We start from the raw sequence: 19867 nt of genomic DNA on the forward strand, positions 1-19867 counted from the left end.
AAGGGCATCCAAATTGGTAATGAAGAAGTTAAATTGTCCCTGTTTGTAGATGATATGGTACTATACATAGAAAACTCTAAAGACTCCACGAGAAAACTACTGGAACTAATAGAAAGATTCAGCCAAGTAGCAGGATACAAGACAAACATCCAAAAATCAGTTGGATTCCTATACACCAATAAAGAGAACAATGAAAAGGAAATCAGGAAAACAATATCATTTACAATAGCCCCTAAAAAAATAAAATACTTAGGAATAAATCTAACCATGGATGTAAAAGACCTATACAAAGAAAACTACAAAACACTACTGTGAGAAACCCGAAGGGATCTACGTAAATGGAAAAACATACCATGTTCATGGAAAGGTAGACTCAACATTGTGAAAATGACAAGTCTACCCAAAGCAATTTACAGATACAATGCAATCGTGATCCAAATAGCAACAGCATTCTTTAAAAAGATGGAAAAACTAATCCTTAACCTTATATGGAAAGGGAAGAAGCCCTGGATAAGTAAAGCACTATTGAAGAAGAAGAGTAAAGTAGGAGGACTCACACTACCTGACCTCAGAACCTGCTATACACCTATGGTAGTCAAAACAGCCTTTACTGGTACAATGACAGATACATTGACCAATGGAACAGAATTGAGAACCCAGATGTAAATCCATCCACCTACGGTTGGTCACCTGATCTTCGACAAGGGCCCAAAGTCCATCAAATGGGGAACAGACAGTCTTTTTAACAAATGGTGCTGGCAAAACTGGATATCCACCTGCAAAATAATGAAATAGGACCCATGCCACACACCATATACAAAAACTAATTCAAAACGGATCAAAGACCTAAATATAAAGCAAAAAACTATAAAGTTCATCAAAGAAAAAATAGGATCAATGCTAGAGGACCTAATACATGGCATTAACAGGATACAAACCATAATCAACAATACACAAACTCCAGAAGATAAGCTAGATAACTGGGATCTTCTAAAAATTAAAAACTTATACTCATCCAAAGACTTCATCAAAAGTGTAAAAAGAGAACAGACAGACTGGGAGAAAAATTGCGGACATTACAAGTCAGACAAAAGCCTAATCTCTAAAATCTACAAGGAAGTTCAACACCTCTACAACAAAAAGACAAATAATCCAGTTAAAAAATGGGAAAGGAAATGAACAGATATTTCACCAAAGAAGACATTCAAGCGGCCAACAGACAAATGAAGAAATGCTTGTGATCACTAGCCATTAGAGAAATGCAAATTAAAACCACAGTGAGATACCATCTCACCCCGGCTTTGCTGGCATGAATCAAAAAACTGAAAATAACAAATATTGGAGAGGCTACGGGGAGATCAGAATTCTTATGAGCTGCTGGTGGGAATGCAAAATGATACAACCATTTTGGAAAATGATACGGTGCTTCCTTAGAAAGCTAGAAATAGAAATATCATATGATCTAGCAATCCCACTCCTAGGAGTATATCCTAAAGAAGTAAGAGCTGTTACATGAATAGATATACGCACACTAATGTTCACTGCAGCATTGTTCACAATAGCAAAAAGATGGAAACAACTTAGATGCTCATCAACAGATGAATGGATAAACTAACTATGGTACATATACACAATGGAGTATTACAAAACAATAAAGAACAATGATGAACCTGTGAAGCATCTCATAACATGGATGACACTGGAGGGCATTATGCTGAGTGAAATAATCACAGAAGGACAAATATTGTATGAGACCACTACTGTAAAAACTCATGAAAAATTTTACACACTAAAAGAAATAATCTTTATCTGTTACGAGGGATGGGAAGGGTGGGGGAGGATACTAAATAGACAATAGATAAATGGTAACTTTGGGGAAGTGTAAAACAGTACACGATACTGGGAAAGCCAGCACAACTTGTACAAGGAAAGGTCATGGAAGCTCCATAGACACATCCAAACTCCCTCAGGGACCAAATTGCTGGGTGGAGGGCTGTGGGGACCTTGGTCTCTGGGAACATCTAGCTCAACTGGGATAACACAGTCTATAAAGAAAATGTTCTACATTCTACCTTGGTACGTAGCGTCTGTGGTATTAAAAGCCTGTGGGTAGCCATCAAAGATACTCCACTGCTCTCACCCGTTAGGGAGCAAGAGAGAATGAAGAAAACAAATACAAGGAAAAGAGAAGTCAAAAAGGACTAATGGACCACAACTACCAAGGCCTCCACAAGACTGAATTCAGTACAACTAGATGGTGCCGGCTACCACCACTGACTACTCTGACAGGGATCACAACAGAGGGTCCCAATCAGAGGTGGTGAAAAAAGTAGAACAAAATTCTAACTCACGAGCAGTGTGAAGAAGAGGCGAGAACGACTCCCGGATCGACCAAAGCTGGCGCGCCACTGCGTCCTCGCGTCCAACGCCTGCGTCCTGCTGCCGTCGCCACTATGCCCAAGGGAAAGGCTGAAAGGGATGCTAAGGGAGATAAAGCCAAGGTGAAGGACGAACCACAGAGGAGATCCGCAAGGTTATCTGCTAAATCTGCTCCTCCAAAGCCAGAGCCTAAGCCTAAAAAGGCCCCTGCAAAGAAGTGAGAGAAGGTACCCAAGGGGAAAAAGGGGAAAGCTGATGACGGCAAGGATGGGAATAACTGCAGAAAATGGAGATGCCCAAACAGACCAGGCACAGAAAGCTGAAGGTGCTGGAGATGCCAAGGGAAGTGTGTGCATTTTTGATAACTGCGTACTTCTGGTGACTGTACAGTTTGAGATACTATTTTTTATCAAGTTTTATAAAAATGCAGAATTTTGTTTTACTTTTTTTTTTTAAGCTATGTTGTTAGCACACAGAACACTTCACTGTCGTTTTTGGGGGAAGGGGCAAATGTCACTAATAGAATTTCTCCAAAGCTGCGTTGATATGGAAGAAAACACCTTTCCCTTCTAGCTTTGAGAGACTTTCTCTTGGTTCCCAGGAAGAGGGATTCCCTGATGTTGACACAGGTTAGCCACCTTGGTGTGGAAAAAGTAAAATTTGTTTTTACATCCTCTTGTCCTCTTTTCTCTCTCTGCCTTCAGCATAGACTTGACTCCCTTAAACCCAGAGACCTGTTGGGATCTGACCCCAGAAAATTGGTCACTAGTATGTCAGGCAATCTGGACTTTCCAGGGATGCCATCTCAGCAGCATCCCTCAGAAGAGCAGATGTTCCCTTTTTTAGATTGTGGATCTTCAGACTGATAATTTTGCCACTTTCACTCCGTTTTTTGAAAGTCAGGGTCTGCTCGTGAAAAGTTGTTAAACAACATGCTAAATGTGAAATGTCAACCTTCACTCTGAACTTTCCCTGTTCAGAGAATCAAATGAAGACTTCATTGGGTTTTATAGTGGCTTTCTGATTTTGGTAGTCCATTGAAGACGGGAGTTTGAAAGTTGTTGTATGCTGTTAACGATCTTCTGCCCATCTCCTGCCTGAAATACCATGATTGTTTCTGAAAAGTATCTTTAATGAAGCTGGATACAGTTTGGCTTGGGACAAAAAAAAAAAAAACAAACTCACAAAAAAATACCAGACTTACTGGCCTGACAGAGACTGGAGAAACCCCGAGAGTATGGCCCCCGGACACCCTTTTAGCTCAGTAATGAAGTCAATCTCGAGGTTCACTGTTCAGTCAAAGATTAGACAGCTTTATAAAACAAAAAGAGATTAATGGGACACAGCAGTCCAGGGACAAGGACTAGTAGGCAGGAGGGGACAGGAAAGCTGGTAATAGGGAACCCAAGGTTGAGAAGGGGCAGTGTTGACATATCATGGGGTTGTTAACCATTACCATAAAACGATATGTGTATTATCTGTTTAATGAGAAACTATTTGTTCTGTAAACCTTCATCTAAAGTAGAATAAAAATTAAAAAATTTTAAAAACAGTATACTGTATTACAAATAAGCTCAAAATTTAAAATAGCAGATTAGAATTTATTACATAACTTGGTCACGTCTGCCCCCTAGTGGCCAATGCTGTGCAAAATAGAATACTGAAGATAGAATTCTGAAACTTCACCAAAAGCTGGTAAAGCTTCTCATTCTTGACAGGAGGCTATCACAACAAATTTTTTTTTTTTTAAATATCTGTAAAGTTGAAAAAAAAAAGTAATATTTAAATAGAAAATCATTTGATCCTTGTGTTGATTATGTGATTGTTTTTGAGTCCTGTGATACATTTTGTTATTTCTGGCTTTATATCAGACCTATGATTCATGCACATTTTCATTTTAAGATAACATTAATGAATACTATTTAAACATGTTTGTCAACCTGCAGAATAGAAATTTGAATGTATAATACTCAGGGTTTATGGTGATCAACTAATGCATTAACTGGGCACTTTTGCCTTTTCCTTTTCATACATGTGATCCCTAAATTTAACTACTTTTGGATAATCAAGTTTTGAACCCACTTATAAATGAGCATAATTTGTATAGGCATATGGAAAAGAAGAAACATTATGCCACATTTCCTCAATTTTAATTTATAGTTGTTACAGTATTATTCTATATGATCCAGGAGTTTGCAAATTGTTTACTATAGGAAGTTGCCATAAGAACATGACAATATGCCTTACTTCCTTGAAAACACTTTGTCCACAGAAATTTATAATGGACTCCTTTCTGCTACATAGTATGAAGTTCAGACTCCTTAGGATGTCATACTAGGCTCTCATAATCTGGATATACACTACTCAGTTTATCAAACTTCTACACAACTTCAAAGCCCAGATTTAAATAAGTGTACGTATGTGTGTGTGTGAAGTCCATGTTATTAAAGAGAAGGCATTAAAAGTTTGGATGCTAGAATGAAACTACAGAATGATTTGAAATCTGGCTCCACTTTGGGGCAGTTACTTGTTCTATATTTGCTTTGTTTTCTCATCTGGTAAATGAGGATAATTATAGTACCTACAGGAGCCCTAGTGGACCCAGTGGTTAAACGCTTGGCTGCTAGCTGAAAGGTCAGCGGTTTGAACTCACTTGTTGCTCCATGGGAGAAAGATGTGGCAGTCTGCTTCCATAAAAATTTACAGCGTTGGAAACCCTATAGGGCAGTTCTACTCTGTTCTACAAGGTCTCTATATAGTTAGAACTGACTCAACTGCAATGGAATAGTACCCACCTCAGAGAGTTATTTTGAGGATTCAATGAGATAGCACATGAAAAATACTTTTTGAAGAGAGTCTGAAAAACGGTAAGCACCAGATAAATGCTTATCATCATTATCTATCTTTCCCTGATCTTCATTCTGTTATATCCCCCCATCCCCTCCACCACCCACTAATCAAGAATTGACTTCTTTGTCATGTGCATTCTGCTGAGTCTTTGTAAATACTGATTCAATCACTACACGTTTTACGTTAATTATTTCATTACATGGCCATGCAGTTGGCTACACTGCTTTTAAGGGGCAGGAGTTCAATTAGTACAGTTTCTGGCACATAATAGATGTTTGATATTGTTTTGGGAGATTAAATGAAGTGATTAGAAAGAATGTGAAGGCTGATTGGATGTGAATCTGATTCATTAAAAGTCAATTCAAAACAACAACAAAAACAACTATTTTTAAATGTAGAGGATTTGAATAGGAAAAAGGCAAAGAGCGATAGAGCTGAAGCCATTAGCCCTTTTATTAACCCATCTTAATGACCATCTGTACTTATCAAATTCCAGACAGAAAATGGAAGCAACTCTAGGTCTTTTAAACAATGTAATTTGATGCAGAAATTTGGCATCCCAAAAATGGAGAACCCAAACGAAGGAGTGAGACGCAACCGATAGGTTAGCCAAAACAAGAAACAGTTACCACCATTAGGGCTGGAGTGTCAATGTGATGAGGTGGTGTTACCAGAACCAAAAAGTGGAAACTGTTTCAGGGAAACTATAACTATAGTGGATATGCTGGTGAGAACTGGGACTGCAGAGGGAAGAGTCTGTCCCATGGAAGCTGGAGCCATGAAGACACAGTTGCTGCCAGAGGTCATGCCGGAGAGAGTGAGAGAGGAGCAGACCTAGCCTAACATCTCCGTTACTCACATCTTCCAATCTGCCAGTATCTTCTCGTGGTCAAATCCAATAATAAACCAGCTGAGGTGGGAGCCTAGAAAAGAGATTGGCCGGAAGTGGACATAAGCCTGAGGAATGGATCCGGAAGCAAAACTACAGCTGGCCATTTTATAATTCCTCTTCTGACCCACAGTTTACTTTCCAACCATTCTGGTCTCTCCATTCCCAAAACCAAAAAAAAAAAAAAAAAAGAGAGAGAGAAAGAAAAACAAAAACACAAACCTGTTACCATCGTGTTGATTCTAATTCATGGTGACCCCATGTGTTACAGACAGAGCAGAACTGCTCCTTAAGGCTTTCTTGCCTGTAATCTTTATGGAAGTAATTGCCAGGCCTTTCTACCATGGTAGCCCTGGATGGGTTTGAACCACCAACCTTTTCGTCAGGAGTCAAGTGCAAACTGTTTGTGCCACCCAGGAACCTCTCCATTCCCAAACACAGGATAAATGTTCATGCCTCTGAAACTTTCCCTATAGTACTACAGCAGCTTAGAGGCAACTTCTACATTTTTTCCTGTTACAATTCAACAAATCGTTCAAAACCTAATTTAAATGCTACTTCACAATATAACTTTCATCATACTACTGGTTAAAATGAAGTATTACAATGGTACTTTGTAGCACTTTGATGTTACTTCTCTTCTGGCAGCATTTTTGCTTTGAAATATAGTGACTTATGTGTATGTCTTTCTCTACTAATAAAAATCCCCCACAGACTCAGTCCTTCCTTTAGTGCCAAAATGTGTGGAGTTCTTCTATTGTTACAACAAAAAGTTGGATACTGAGAAAGAATAAAGCTCACTAAAAACATAGGAGTTGGAGAATGGTTTTCCTCAATTATTCCCAAGAGTTGATGTTTTCTGGTTTTTGATGTAAACACTTCACGTCAAATGGTTACCTTCTGAAAGTGTTTGAGGAATACAGTAAAATTTCCTTCCTTAAGAATCATCTGTTATTAAGCCTCTAGAGAATAGGAGAACGTTTCCTTCCATGTTTTTTAATCATTCAGTCTGGATTTTTTTAAATTTAATTTTGATTTGAAAATAAAACCTGAAATATGTACTAATATTCTGTTAGAAACAACAACAGGAGCTTAAAATTTGTGAGAATCACTTGAGAGTGAATCTAAATATGTTAGGGAAAAAAAGTCACTTTATCTCACCTAGAGAAATTTTACTCATAGAAAAACACACACCATATACACGAATTGACTATTGAAGCATCCATTATTTATAGGCTGGATAACTGAATTACCAGATGTTTTCAGGTAATCTGGGTATTACAGTTATTTTCCCAGACCCTGCTAGCTTTAATGAGTGAAGAAATGAGGAAAACCAAAACCAAACCTGTTGCCATTGAGTCAATTCTGTCTCATGAATATTCCATATATTACAGAGTAGAACTGGGCACTATAAGGTTTTCTTGATTGTAATCTTTATGGAAGCAGATCACCAGGCCTTTCTTCTGCAGGACTTCTGGGTGAGTTTGAGCCACGAACCTGTGCTTAGTATCTGAGACCAAACCATTTGTGTCACCCAGGGACCTCTGAGAAACAAGGAATATGGGTTGAAATAATGATGCTGGCAAACTTACATACATGTGCATGCACACAACGTGTGCACATTTTCATCTGGATTTACCTACAACAGAGTTAATTTTTTTTGTCTTTTTCTCTTTTAATTGTGCTTTAGGTGAAAGTTTACAGCTCAAGTTAATTTCTCAAACACAAATTTATACAATGTTATTTTGTGGCATTAGTTGCAATCCCCACAATGTGACAGCATACTCCCGCTTTCCACCCTGGGTTCCCTGGGTCCATTCAACCAGTTCCTGTCCCTTCCTGCTTTCTCATCCTGCTTCCAGACAGGAGCTGCCCATTTGGTCTCGCGTATCTGAATGAACTAAGAAGCACACTCCTCGTTTGTATTATTTTTTGTTTTATAGCTCCGTCTAATCCTTGTCTGAAGAGTGGGCTTCAGGAATGGTTTCAATTTTGAGTTAACAGAGTGTCTGGGGTCGGGGGTTCTTCCAGTCTCTGTCAGACCACTAAGTCTGGTCTTTTTATATAAATTTGAGTTCTGCTCTACACTTCTTTCCCACTCTGTCTGGAACTCTCTGTTGTGTTCCCTGTCAGGGCCGTCATTGGTGGTAGCCAGGCACTATCAATTCTTCTGGTCTCAGGCTGATGGAGTCTCTGGTTTATGTGGACCTTTAGTCTCTTGGGCTAATATTTTCCTTGTATCTTTGGTGTTCTTCATTGTCCTTTGCTCCAAGTGGGTTGGGACCAATGGATGCATCCTAGATGGCCGCTTGCAAGCTTTTAAGACCCCAGACGCCACTCACCAAAGCGGGATGCAGAATATTCTCTTAATAAACTCTGTTATGTCGATTGATCTAGGTGTCCCCTGAAACTATGGTCCCTAGGCCCCAGCCCCAGCTACTATGTCCCTCAAAGTGTTTGGATGTGTTCAGGAAATTTCTTAGCTTCTCTTTGGTCCAGTGGTGCTGACTTCCCCTGTAGTGTGTTGTCCTTCCCTTCACTGAAGATGATCCCTGTCTATCTAGGTAGTGAATTCCCCCCTCCGCTCTCCCCACCCTCATAATGATCAAAGAATGCTTTCTTCTGTGTTTAAACCTATTCTTGAGTTTTTATAATAGTGATCTCATACAATATGTGTCCTTTTGCGGCTGACTAATTTCACTCAGCATAATGCCTTTCAGATTCAGCCATGTTGTGAGATGTTTCCTAGATTCACCATTGTTCTTTATTGTTGAACAGAGTTAAATTAAAAATAAAAAATTTAGTCCCAGATAAGTTCTCTAGGCTCCTCAAAAACTTTATGTGCTAGACTTGTTGACCCTTGGTTTCTTCTTCAATAGATGTAGACAAAACTGCTCCCTGACTCCAGTCCCTAGCAAGTGGCTCCTTCCCTCTTACCAGTGCCAGAACTTAAGGTCCTCCTGCTCTCAGAAAAGCCTCCCTTGAGTTATCATTGCTGCTGCTGCTCTGATACTCCGCCACAGCCTACAGCCTTGCACCCTGAATAGCCACCACAAAGAACAGGTGTTTCCAGGCATATTTGGTTTTCACACATTTAGTTCTCATCTAGGCTACATGTTCTATGCATTGCATATAAATGAAAAAGATGTTGATCGTGAAAATCATGTAAACCATAAATTACAAGGATGGATTCCTATACATGTTCAGGAAAATTGGTTCTTTCCATCCTTCATGTTTATTATTCATTAGATTCTCCACTGTGCAGGACATTGCTCCAAATTCTAGAGTGCAAGTAAACTAGTATTAAAATGAGACCCTGGAAACTTGGATTTAATGTTTTGCTCTGTTTTTAAGTAGCCCTGTGATCTGGGGTTAATCTCTTTACTTCTTGGGATTCAGAGTTTTTATTTGTAACAAAAGAAACTTGGACTTCACAAGATTAATTCTAGGCTCTTTTTGAGGTCTGATATTCTATGATATTATAACTATAAAAATTTTTATACTTAAATAGGTAAATACTTACACATATGGGAATAGACACAGCAGCCAAAACCCTATAAAGTATAAATCTCTAACACATGAGGTTCTAAATGATTTAACTTGATTTTGAAAGCATCTTTAATGGGCAGGTGGTGGGAGAAGCACTTAGAAAAAGACGTTGGCAATTATAAATTACAAGTCTGTCTGTCTTTTACTTTTATCTTACCTCCTTCTAGTTTCCTATTCAACACAAGTTTTATCACAATTTGCAGCCCAGTAGAATCAAAGTAGAATATAAAAATCAATCCATGTTTATTCTGTTTTCATACATCATTTACAATGACCAAATATTATGTCTGTAATTGGTCCCAGTTTGTCACTTTGTTGGCTCAAATGGCAAGCATGTATGTCCAGAGAGGCGAGAATACCATTTCATCACTTCAACTAGGTTAAGTCTGTGTAATCAACAAGAGACACGCTCATAATAGGCAGTGAATGGTCCTGAGCAGGAGGGAGAAGAGGAGAATGAGAGAGCAGGTAGATAGTAAGAATGAAGATGGAGCAGCGGGAGAAAGAAGGAATGGATAGGCTGGGAATATTACTGCTGCATGGAGAAAGAACCATCTTAGTGCAAGCCCCAGGCGCTTCATAGTGATCATTGATCAGGAGGATGGCTAGGTGGCTCTGTTCAGCCACTAATTTCATGCTTTCTCTTTTTTTGCTATTAGTCATAAAATGAATTGGTTGCATTAAGAGCCAGCATAAGTCATAAAACCACAATACATTAACTATGTTATCTTCCCTGCACAACATTTATTATTGTTGTTTTCCCTCAATGCCCGTTATTATGAATACATTGCAGAAGTTTAGAATAATACACAGGAATATAAGACAAAGACTCACAAGGGCTAATCGTAACCCATGTACTCCTTTAAATCAATCATCATTTATTAATTTATATGACACTCCAGGGTAATCAAATCCCCTCACCAAAATCAGAGACGAGGAAAGTCATCACCGCACAGTAAAATTAAATTTAAAATATCTAAAGAAGTTCATTATTTGCTTCATTCTTCCCAGATGCCTGTCAGAAAGTACCTGGATGTACAAATAGGTGGAGAATCAGATAGAATCATGGATGTACAAGTAGCGGTTGAAAACAGCCTCCTTCTCCAATTAATAGTCCTTCCTCAGAATAACTAGTAACAGGGGTCCTACTGAGGTTCACTGGGGTGCTTCACTGTTCTAATGTGATGCTTCCTAGCTGGAGCTGTGAAAATGCATCAGAAGGCGCCAGGCCAAGGTAAGAGATGAAGTAAGTGAGGTTTTTCTCTGATGTCTTTCTGTCTCTTATTTTATCATCTCTTTCTTCCTCTTGTCCCGTTATGTGCACTGCATGTTCTTAGCATCCTGCACTTAAGCTGTACCTTATCCCTTTAGGAAGGAGCTATGGTGGCACAGTGGTTAAGTGCTTGGCTGCAAACAGAAAGGTAAGCGTTTCAAACCCACCCCCTTCTTCTGAGGGAGAAATACCCATAACGATTACAGCCAAGAAAACCCTATGGGGCAGTTCTGCTCTGTCACATGGGGTTGCTATAAGTGGAAAATCAACTCGAGCACACCTAACAACAACAATGACATCCCTTTACATCGTTGAAAATAATAATGTTAGTAGTAGTGCTCTTATGTGATGAAAGTATTATCTTAATTATTCTTCACAACAGCCCTCGAGATCGGAACTTATTATTCCTACTTTTCAAATGAGGACTTAGAGGTAGGAGCAGTTTTGTCCAAGGTTACCTAGCTTGTACTCACCAGAGCTGGAACTTGAACATAGGTTTGAGACTTTCCATCCTGTGCCCATGTGTGGCCCACCACTTAGAGTTCTGCTTAGCTGTACCCAGGACATGAGCAGACACAGTTTACAGGTTTTCAGAGCTATGGTGGCTTACTCCTGGCTAACCTGCCCCTGGGCATAGGGCATTTTAGAGACACACATATATATAGTGTGTGAAAGAATTCTACCAGAAAGCTGGGATTAGAAAAGTCCTGGGTCTGGCCAATTCATGATACTTTTCCTCGGGTATATATATTCTAAAAATTGTAGATAAATTGACAATCTGGAAAAAAACTGACACCTCTAGAAAAAGGGAAAGAATGAGACTCAGCAGTGCCTGGCATTTTCTCAGTCTGGCACTGTGCCCAGACATGAAGCCACCACAACAAGTAAGATCTGGTCCTTGATGGCGTTCACTCAGGCAATAACAGCTCCTCTTTCTGTCATTATAGTATTGCCTTTTATAGAATTTCATATAAATGCAATCATACAACATGTAATCTTTTGTATTTGAATTTTTTTACTTAGCATAATGTTTTTAAGATTTATTTATGTTGCTTTGTGTATTAACATTTCATCCCTTTTTATTGCAGAGTAATATCACATAGTAGGTATACACTACAATTTATTTATCCCTTCACCAGGTGATGGACATTTGGGCTATTTTCAGTTTTGCTACTATGAATAATGAGGCAATAAACATTCATGTACAAGTTTTTGGTGGACATGTTTTCATTTCTCGTGGATAAATACCTAGGTGTGGAATTACTGAATAAGATAGTAAGTGTATGAGTTTGTAAGATACTACCATACTGTTTTCCTAAGTGGATGTGCTATTTTGAATTCCCATCAGCAATGTGTGAGCATTTTCATTTCTCCATACCCTTTGTCAAAACTTAGTATTGTCCTTCTTAAATTTAGCTATTCTGCTGAGTGTGTAGTGGTATCTCACTGAAGTTTTAGTTTGCAGCTCCATGACTACTGATGTTGATCATCCTTTGTTTATTGGACATTCATTTATCTTCTTTTGTGAAGTATCTTCAAATTTTTTGCCATTTCAAATTTTTTTTTTCCTATCTTTGATTAGGAATTCTTTATGTATTCTGAATATTGACTCTTTATTTATTATTTATTTTTCTGGATATCAGCCCTTTGTTAATATGTCTTTTCAAATGTGTTCTCCTAGTCTATAGATTTCTTAACTGTGCGTTTCAAAGAGAAAATGCCACATAGAGTTTCCAAGCAGCGGCTGGTGGATTTGAACTGCTGGCCTTTTGGTTAGCAGCCGAGCTCTTAACCACTGTGCCACTAGGGCTCTGTTTTATATATAGGTGGATTCTATTTGTAAACTTTTATGTAGAACTTTTAAGTCTGTGTTTATGGGAGATACTGATGTGTAATTCTTTTTTTTTTGAGATGTCTTTGTCTGATTTTGGTATCAGGGAATACTGGCCTCGTTATTTGAGTTAGAAAGTATTATCTCCTTTTCTATTTTCTGAAATATTTCATGAAGGAATGGTATTATTTTTTCCTTAAGTGTTTAATAGAATTTGTCATTACAGCCTATGGGCCATACCCAGTCTGTGATCTGTTTTGGTACTGCCCTTGAGCTAAGAATAGTTTTTACATTTTTAAAGGAATATATATATTCTACTCTGTCCTATAAGGTTGCTATGAGTTAAAATTGACTCGATGGTAATGGGTCGAATGTATGTGTATATATATGTGTGTGTGTGTGTGTATACATGTTGTGACAGAGATAGTGTGCTGCTCACAAAGCCTAAAATACTGTCTGGATCTTTACTGAAAAAGTTTGCCAATCATTGGTTTATATTATATTTGTTATATGTGTTATAGAAACCCTGGTGGTGCAGTGGTTAAGCACTTGACTGCTAACCAAAAGTTTGGTGGTTTGAACCCACCAGCCACTCCACAGGAGAAAGATGTGGCAGTCTGCTTCCATATAGATGTACAGCCTTGGAAACCCTATGGGGCAGTCCTACTCTGACCTACAAGGTTGCTGTAAGTCGGAATCAACTCAACGGCGGTGTTTTTTTTAAATATATTATATGTACATTATAAATGCCATCAGACAGTGTTATAATTTCTGTTTTAAACATTTGTATGATTTATAAAGTAATTGAGGGGAGAAAAAATAGTCTTTTTAATATACCTACGAATTTACCATTGTCAATACTCTTCAATGTTTTTTGAGGATTCAAGTTCCTGTCTACTATCATTTCGCTTCAGACTGAAGAAGTTTCTATAGCATTTACTGTAGTACAGGTCTACCAAAGGTAAATTTTCTTAGTTTTCTTTATCTGAAATTATTTCTTTTAAACAAAGGCTCAAATTATAGAAAGCAAAACTGACAACTATATCTTAAAAATAGGCATATTCCCATGCATATCCGTTGCCATCGAGTTGATTTCCACTCATAGTTAGAGATTTTAACACATTTGTCTTCATAAGTTGGGAATTTTTGAAAAATGTAGTACATTTCTAAATAATTATTCTCTTTATTTTGTCTTTATTCTACAAGTGTATTTTGATGTGTGTTCTGGGTTGATTTTTTTTTTTTTTCTTTCAGCAATTTAAAGATATTGTTCCATTCTCTTCTGCCTTCCATATTTCTGATGAGAAGTCAGTAATAATCAGATTGCTGTTACTTAGTATGTGATGTATCATTTTTCTCTTGCTGCTGTCAAGATTTGTCCTGTATATTTGTATCTCAGCAGTGTGACTATGGTTTCTTTGGATGACTTCCTTGTATTTCTCTGCTTGGTGTTCATTGAGCATCTTATATGTATAAATTTCTATCTTTCATCATAAGAATAAGAATTTTTAATAAGAATAATAATAAGAATTTTTAGCCATTATTTATTCAAATCTTTTCTGACTTACTCCTTTCTCTTTTCTTTCTGAGATTTCAATTAGCTCTATCTTGGGCTGTTTGATGTATTATAAAATCTCTCCAAGGCTTTGATAAAATTTTTCAATCATTTTTCTTCCTGTCCCTCACTTGGGTAATCCTACTGCTTAATATTCAAGTTTTATTACTTTTCTTCTGTCATCCCTATTCAGATCTTAAGTCCACCTAGTTATTATTTTTTTACTTCAAATATTTTGTTTTTCCCTTCTAAAATTCCATTTGTATTGTTTCTATTTCTCTGATAAGATTTCCTAATTTATTGCAGACATTTTTATTCATTGGGGGCCTATTTTGTTTTAATTCAAAGAGGTTATCTTGCAGTTGCACTAAAATGATTTTTGTTTCCTCTTAAGAATGTGTTTTATTTTCTTGGTTTGTATCTTGGACATTATGAATGTTAAGTTGTGGATAATCTAGATTCTATTATTTTTCTCTAATGAGTGCTTTTCCCCTCTGCTTTAGCAGCTAATTTTTCTGTCTGGGCTTTAATTAAAAATTCTGTTTCTTGAAAACAATACCATTTATAATAGCCCTCAAAAAGATAAAATACTTAGGAATAAATCTAACTAGAGACGTAAAAGACTTATACAAAGAAAAATACAGAAAACTACTGCAAGAATTCAAAAAAGGCCCACATAAATGGAAAAACTTACCATGCTCATGGATAGGAAGACTTAACATTGTGAAAATATCAATACTACCCAAAGTGATCTACAAGTATAATGCAATCCTGATCCAAATTCCAACAACATTCTTTAATGAGATGGAAAAACTAAATCATCAACTTTATATGGAAAGGAAAGAGGCCCCAGATAAGCAAAGCATTACTGAAGAAGAAGATCAAAGTAGAAGGTCTCACATTCCCCAGTCTCAGAACCTACTATACAGCCAGGGTAGTCAAAACAGTGGTACTTGTACACGGACAGATACATAGACCAATGGAACAAAATTGAGAACACAGAAGTAAACCCATCCACCTATGGGCAACTGATCTTCCACAAAGGGTCAAAGTCATTAAATGGGGAAGAGAAAGTCTCTTTAAGAAACGGTGCTAGCTAAAGTGGATTTCCATTTGCAGAAAAATGAAACAAGATCCATACCTCACATCAGATACAAAAACTAGCTCAAAATGTATCACAGACCTAATTGTAAAACCTAAAACTATAAAGATCATGGAAGACAAAAAAATAAAGACAACTCTAAGGGCCCTAATACATGGCATAAATAGAATACCAAATGTAACTAAAAATGCACAAACAGCAGAAGATAAACTAGATAACTGGGATCTCCTAAAAATTAAACACTTATGCTCATCAACAGACTTCACCAAAAGAGTAAAAACAGAACCTACAGACTGGGAAAAAAATTCTGGCTACAACATAACCAACAAGGATCTAATCTTTAAAATTTATAGAAAAATTCAACCCCTCAACAACAAAAAGACAAACAAGACAATTAAAAAATGGGCAAAGGACATGAAAAGACACTTCACCAAAGAAGACATTCAGGCAGCTAACAAGCATGAAGAGATGCTTGAGATCATTAGCCATTAGAGAGATGCAAATCAAAACTTCAATGAGATAGCATCTTGCCCCAGCAATAATGGCACAGATCAAAAAACCAGAAAACAACAAATGCTGGTGAGGTTGCGGGGAGACTGGAACTTTTATACACTGCTGGCGGGAATGTAAAATGGTACAACCACTATGGAAAATGGTATGACGTTTCTTTAAAAAGCCAGAAATAGAAAGACCATATGATCCAGCAATCCTACTCCTAGGAACATATTGTAGAGAAATAAGAACCATAACACTAATAGACATATGCACACTCGTGTTCATTGCAGCATTATCAAAATAGCAAAAAGATGGAAATGACCTAAATGTCCATCAATGGATGAATGGATAAACAAACTGTTGTACATACAATGGAATACTATGCAATGATAAACAATAATGATGAATCCATGAAACATCTCACAACATGGATGAATCTAGAGGATATTATGCTAAGTGAAATAAGTCAATCACAAAGGGCAAATATTATAAACTGTTCTAAAAAGTCAAGAAAAGTTTTACACACAGAAAGAAATATCTTTTGATGGTTACCAGGGATTGGATAGTAGACACGTGTTAACTCTGGTGAAGGAAAAGGCAACACACAATATGGGGGAAGTCAGCACAACATGACTAAGGCAAGGGAAGACACTGAGAGTCTGCAGAATAAAGGACAACTATGGTAATGCTAAAATATATACAATCCTGTGACAACAGAAATAACAAAAATAATTTGTGAGTACATACATAGGTAAATATGCATGCTAAATAGGTGCATATGCATCCATATATGTGTATGGATTTGGGCATTTCAACATACAAATTTGTAAATGCTACAAGTATACTCATATACATGACTGGGCACATCCAGACATAGTAATAGAAACTATTTAGACATTGGGACTGAACTATTGGACTTGAAGGTTAAGGACTATAGTCTCGGGGGACATCTAGGTCAATTGACAAAAAACAATTCATAAAGATAATATTCTACATCCTAGTGTGGTAAGTAGCATCTGGGGTCTTAAAAGCTTGTGGGAGACCATCTAAAAAGCAACAATTGGTCTCTTCCCACTGGAGCAAAGGAGAATGAAGAAAACTGAAGACTCAAGGAAATAAGTAGTCCAAAGGACTAGTGGCCCACATGATCCACAGCCTCCTCTGACCTGAGACCAGAAGAACTAGATGTTGCCTGGCTACCACTACCGGCAGCTCTGACCAGGATCATAATAGAAGGTTCCTGTTAGAATGGGTATAAATTGTAGAACAAATTTCAAATTGAAAAAGGAAAAAGAGACTGGACTTACTGGTCTTCAGACTAGAGGAATCCCCAAGACTATTGCCCTAAGACAACCTTCTAACTTGAAACTGAAGACACTCCTGGAGGAGGTCACCTTTCACTTTATAGGATGTGCCTATAAAGAGGACAATAACACCCATGAAAAATGTGCTTCTTAGAGCTATTGACTGTAAGAGACCAAAAAGGTAACATTTGCCCAAAACCAAAGACGGAAAGGCAGGGAGGAACAGGAAAACTGGACGAATGGAAACAGAGAACCCAGGGAGGAAAAAGAGAGAGTGCTGATACATTGTGGGGGATTGCAACCAATATCATGGAACAATTTGTGTATGAATTATTGATTAGAAAACTAATTTGTTATTTGTAAACTTTTACCTAGAGCATGATGAAAAGTTAAAAGTAACTTCCGTTTCTTGAGCAGCAGCTCAGATCTCAGTGAAGATTGTGTCTTTAGTGAAACTGCTGTAATTTCTGTTCTGTACGTTTTTGGTTCAGTGTTCAGCCAGAGATATAGCCAGACAGAATTCGGGGAGGCTTTTCCTTGCTCTTTTTCCTCTTGGATTCCAATTTCATTCAGCAACGATTTCTCAGTCTCCTCTATTCAGAAAGAACGTAGGTTTTTCCACTGACAATTTTGTTTTCAGGCACTGCTCAGGTTGCAGTCAGTCCCAGACTAAAAGTCACAGAAATGGAGAATTTACTTTTGCCACTTTTCTCCTCTGAGAGTAAACTCCCCTCTTCATTTGGTCAGTCTCTATTTACTCTCCAGTACTCAGATAATTTGTTTTTATACTTTGTATAGGTTTTATGGTTGTTTTCTGAAGGTGGAATCCCCCAGTATGATTTTATTCTACTACTACCAATAACTAGAAGTTGCTCCTTTGAATGGTTTTAATATGGATTCAAATTCTTTAATAGATTTAGGACTATTGTGATTTTATATTTCTTCTTGTATAGCTACACCAACTTTTTGTTGTTGTTGATGATGTCTGTTACTTTTATGTTCAGTCTTTCAATGTTTTGGTAAATTGTCATTTCATGTTATTTATTTCTTTATATAAACTCTCAAATTTATTAGAATAAAATTATTCATAATATCTTTTTAATGTGTAACGTATTGGTAATTTTGGTCTCCTATTTTTTTTTTCCTTAAAATTGTTGTTAGGTGTCTATCAAATTTATTAGTCATTTTAAAGTATTAGCTTTTGGTTTTGTTGATTTTCTCAACTTATATGTTGTTTTCTTTTTCATTGATTTCTACTTTTATTTTCATAATTTCTTTCCTTTTACTTTCTCTGGGTTGAGTTTGATGCCTTTTTTATTTTTTACCTTCTTGTGGTGGACACCTAGATTACTGTTTTTTGGTCTTTTTGCATTTTCTTGTATTCATTTAAAGCTATAACTTTCCCTCATAGCACACATTTAGCTGCATTCTACAAATATTAATATGTACTTTTAAATTTTTGTTCAGTCCCAAATAAATTTGAATTTGCATTATGATTTCTATTTGACCAAAAATTATTTAGAAATGCATTACATTTTCCAAAACTTCCAAACTTACTAAGACAAATGTGTTAAAATCTCTAACTGTGCATGTGAATATGTCTCCTTTTAAGAGGTAGTTGTTAGTTTTACTTTATATAATTTGAAACTTTGTTTTTAGGAACAAATACATTTAGAATGGTTATGTCTTCTTGCTTGATTTTTTTTTTTCCTTATGAACTGCCTCTCTTTAGCTTTAATATGCTTCTTGACTTAAAGTCCACTTTGTCTGACATAGTTACACCAATTTTCTTTTTATTGATATCTGTTACTATCTTGTATGTTCAGTCTATCAATATTTTTATGTTTAAGGCATTTGTCTTATAAGCAGCATATAATTTGACTTTTCAAGAAAAAAAGTTTTATAATCTTTATCTTTTAATCAGAATATTAAGCTTGCTTACATTTAACTATTATATAGATGTTTAATCTACTATTCTACTTTTGATATTTATTTGTCCCATCTGTTCTTTGTTTTCCTTTTTATTATTTTTGCCTTCTTTTGGAGTTATTATTTTAATTATTTCATTTTTTCCTTAATTAACTATTTAGGGTATATACTTATATTCTTCCTTTAGGGGCTACCCTGGAGATTATTACATGCATTGTTGATTTATTAGCTTCTACCGTAAACTAATACTTTATCAACTTCATGGGCAATGTAAGAACCTTACAATACTTTAACTTCATTTAAGCTCTCCTATCTTTTGCTTTACATATGTTAATTCTATGTATATTTTAAACCCCATGTAACATTACACAGTTAATATTCATAGATTTATCCAAATTATCCTTTCCATTGCTTCTGTTTTTCTGCTGAAGTTCATCAATGTAGTGACTTTATTCATTTTTGTAATATCCTATCAATGGCGCCTTGTCTCTCCACACATTTACTACACCCTATGGAACATAGTATCTTTTAAATAGGTGAATATTGCACTAATTCAAATGACTGGAATTAAAGAACATACAGAGACAGGTGACTGAGTCTGAGTACTTTGTCTTGGAGCTCAATATCACATTGGAATATGATAGAAGGGACAATGAAGGGCATCCAAATGGCAGTTCAGACATGGGTAGTTATCACAGATTTATAGAGTCT

General features: G+C 36.7%; 1 pseudogene; it reads left to right on the forward strand.

Moving 5' to 3' along the window:
- The first annotated feature begins 2453 nt into the window (after positions 1-2453).
- On the forward strand, positions 2454-19147 carry LOC111820407 (non-histone chromosomal protein HMG-17 pseudogene; annotated as a pseudogene).
- The last annotated feature ends 720 nt before the right edge of the window (positions 19148-19867 follow it).

Source organism: Trichechus manatus, unplaced genomic scaffold, assembly GCF_000243295.1.
Source record: "Trichechus manatus latirostris isolate Lorelei unplaced genomic scaffold, TriManLat1.0 scaffold00003, whole genome shotgun sequence".
NCBI lineage: Eukaryota > Metazoa > Chordata > Mammalia > Sirenia > Trichechidae > Trichechus > Trichechus manatus.